Source organism: Lathyrus oleraceus, chromosome 5 (assembly GCF_024323335.1).
Source record: "Lathyrus oleraceus cultivar Zhongwan6 chromosome 5, CAAS_Psat_ZW6_1.0, whole genome shotgun sequence".
NCBI classification, from domain to species: Eukaryota; Viridiplantae; Streptophyta; class Magnoliopsida; order Fabales; family Fabaceae; genus Lathyrus; species Lathyrus oleraceus.
The window spans coordinates 173,534,613-173,538,302 of NC_066583.1; the positions used below are offsets into that span (position 1 = coordinate 173,534,613).

The 3,690-nt window shown below is 38.3% G+C and overlaps 1 long non-coding RNA gene across 1 annotated transcript; it reads left to right on the forward strand.

The window, feature by feature from the left end:
- Positions 1-1,564: 1,564 nt before the first annotated feature.
- LOC127081296 (uncharacterized) lies at positions 1,565-3,154 on the forward strand. The gene is made up of 2 exons (XR_007788085.1): positions 1,565-2,362; positions 2,494-3,154. It is a non-coding gene; the product is annotated as an uncharacterized LOC127081296 (long non-coding RNA).
- The last annotated feature ends 536 nt before the right edge of the window (positions 3,155-3,690 follow it).

The window sequence follows — 3,690 nt, forward strand, 5'->3', positions numbered from 1 at the left end:
AACCTCTTTATATCATTGTGTTATGATGCTGATTTCATATTGTATTAATTACTGAATTTCGTGTGAATTTGATATGTAAAAAAAGTTTTAAGTGGTTGTCGCTACGCGAAAAATACAGAGTCGCCATCGGTTTTTATTTATTCCAAAGTAAAGGGAAAATATTGAGAAAACCCCAAAGAATGGTCGTCGCAACCACGAACAAGTTCAGATGTCGGTTATGCAAGGGGAAGGTATTAGCATCCCTCACATCCATGGTACTCCATGGGAACCATCTAGGATGTTAGCGCTTACGTGTGTATTTTTTATCGAATATTTGCTTCCCAAAGGTTTGCAGAGTGGAGGTAGATTTTAAATTAGTGTGCTCGCCAAGGATTGGGTCCTTGTGCCTACGTATGCCCACTTGCTGAAGTGAGAAATCAGAGCCCCGTAGTTCGTGGGTCTAAAACGTTTGTGTGTTTTGTTGATTTTATTACCTTGAAGAAGGGTTTTTGATTGTGTCGCCCTAAGGCTCAAACAAAAGGTTTGAATGTGTTGAAGTTGTTTTTAGGTTTTGAGAAAGTGTTATTGATTTCGGATTGCATTGAAGATTATGGATAAAGGTGAATACCTCGAACTACCAAGCCAAACGTCTTGTGTTCGAAGCATTCAGAATGAGTGTAGGAAAGCTCAAGTCTCATCCCTTATTTACCACTTAAGGCTCGTGACGTACGGTCCTAATCGCCATTTATTATGTTTTTGAATTTGATTTGGAAAAGAGACCGCTTGACGTTGGATCAAGGGTTCACTTATTGAATTTGTTTTAAGAAAAAAACCGCTTGACGTTGGATCAAGGGTTTGATTATTGATTGCGAAATGGTGAGCGCTCCTAATGCCTAAGGAGTGGCTAACAAGCAATAAAAGAAAGCAAGTAAAAGCATACATGAGAAAGGGGAGGGGGTACATGTAAAGTACAAGGGATGTGCGAAAGTAAAATCATTCAAGTGAAAGTTAATTCTAAAATCTAAACTCTATCTAAACATGAATTAGAACCAAGGTTAACCACCTGATAAATAATAGATAGGTTAATTGACCAATTAGAAAATTCTACAAGTCCTACAACTAGGGGAAGATGCAAGATTGAACTATTTCTAAGCCTAGGGATATAATCGTCAATTCACAATTATGGATAAATTTCTATACATCAAAATCCTAATTAAAAAACAATTAAATTCTAAATTAAATTTAATATTTCTAATTATCTTTCTAATTTTCCAAAAATTATAACCTAAGTCTCTAATCCTAAAATCAATTAATTAGATTTAATTCCTAATCAACCTAATAATATCCTAAAAATAGTACTAACCTAATCCTAAAATCAGTTAATTAGATTTAATTTCTAATCAACCTAATAATATCCTAAAAATACTAAGGCTAACAAAAACAAGGGAGGATGAACTCCAAAACCGGATCGGGCCCTGGATTTGGAAAGGATCCCCAAGGCCCAACCGACCAAGAGGTACACCTGGTCTAAGTAGGGTATGGGAAGCACATTCGTTTTGGGCTCCATTGGAGGCCTAAGGCCCAAGGCAATCGTAAAGAAAGAAAGGAAATTTCGTTGCGGTCAATTGAAATACTTGCCTGTCATTGAAGAGTCTTGGAAGCCAGAAATAAAAAAAACGCCATGTTCTCCGGCGAGTCCGGTTCTCACAGCGGTGGAAAGTTCTGAAAGAGCACAAACACGAGTTGTTGCGGCTTGAGTCTAAACCTTCCACCGTCGACTGTCCAAACTCCACCAACTCAGTTCAACAAAAAATGCGCCTCCGCCCTAACGTCCTCGAATCAAACACCGACGTCGACCGAAACAACACACTCCATGAAGAAAACGGAAACGTGGCTCTGCTAGCGCGATTTCGATTTCTCTACGAAGAATTGAGAAGAAGCTTCGAATGTGCGTCGACTCCGTGCTTCATGTGGAGACGACGACGAAGAGAATCGAATCGATCGTTGTTTAGCGATGAAGGATGAAAGAGGAATCGAATCGTGGCGGCGGTGTATTGTGAGCTTATACGAATCTTGTTAACGGTTCTCGGTGGAGTATCGTTGCGAGGTTGAGAGTTCGCGGTGGCGATGGTTGTTGGAAGCGGTTGAAGGTGATGGAAGAGATTAACGGCGAGGGTGAAGAAAACTGAAGATTGTGAAATTTGAGAGAGAGGTTGAAGAAAACTCCAGAAAATTTCTTGTTAGATCCTGTTGGATTTATAGGGATGAGAGGTTGAAGAAAACTGTTAGAGATGTGATGCGAATCCAACTGAAATTCAACTTGCAGTTGGAAATCGAAACATCTTGTTAGCGCCAAATTCTGATTTCAAATGCCAAATGAGATGTAACTGAAATATGTGTCGTTAGCGTTTTCACAATTTTTTGAATCAGTTAGAGATTTTGTTAGTTTTATCATGTTTTTGCAGGTCAAAATGTTAACTGAGCTTTTTCATTCTTCAACTTTTGGTTTTGCAGGCTACTCGGTGTTGTCGTTTACGCGTCGGATGGCGTTTCTGTGGTAGCTGCTGCTTTGGCTTGCGTTTGGTTATGCCGTTGAATTGCCGGCTGTTGTAAGGCTTGTGCGAGTTTGGCGGTTTTTGCAGTAGCTTATTGGATTATCACTGTTGGTGTACTGCGCTCGTTATGCTGCAGTTCGCTGCGAATTTCACGCTCGCGTTGCGTTTTGGCTGGCTGTAGTTTTGTTTCTCGGTAGCGGCATTGCAGTTTGGTTTCTCGGCTTGTGAATGAGCTACAACAGCTTTTGGCTGCAGCTTTTATTTGTTGGCTTGGTGCGTTCACTGCTGCATTCTGAAGTTATTGTTTTGAGTTGCAACTGGTTTTGGTTGTGTACGTTTTGCGCAACAACACCTTTTCCATTTGCCTGCCTCTTTGTTGCTTGTTGTGGTTGGTTATGACTGTGGCAGTTTGGTTTGTCGTATTGATCTGCAACGACCTGTCTCCGCTGTGTTCATGGCTATCACTGAAGTCGATAGGAACTTCTGCACTAGATGTACTAGCAGTGACTTTTTTCCTCTTAGAAACGGTTGTAACCTTATTTTCATCATCACTGGCATTATTTGCAACATTTCATGGACATTTGGATATGAGTATTGGACATGGATATGGATTGGATTTAGTGAATTGGATTAATTTGGTTTATTGGTTTTAAAATGGATATGGAAATTGGATAATTGGATTTGGATCAAGAATTAATGTGGATTAAAATGGATTTAAATGGACTTGGTTGGTAAAAATGGATATTGGATATAAAAATGGATTTGGATAATGGATTTAATATGGATTAAATGTGGATTAAATGGATAAAGTGGTTTAGAATTGGATAATGGGGATTATTAAGTGGATTAAAATTGGAAAATGGACTTAAGGAATTATCATGGCCCATTAGTAGAATTAAGTCAAAAAAGAAATCCCAATGATAAAAGAAATGTAAGAATTAATTTGAAATTAAAAACAATGTTACTTCTAAAATTAATCGGTTAAAGAAAATGATGAATGGTTATGAAATCGAACTAATTCTCCAAAGTCGATTTGAATCTCAAAAATCAAATTTTGAATTAAATCAAATTTGAACCTTTAAAATCCATTCGCAACTTCCAGAATTAATTCAAAAATGACGGGACGATTACGGATCACATGATTAAAGATTCAGAG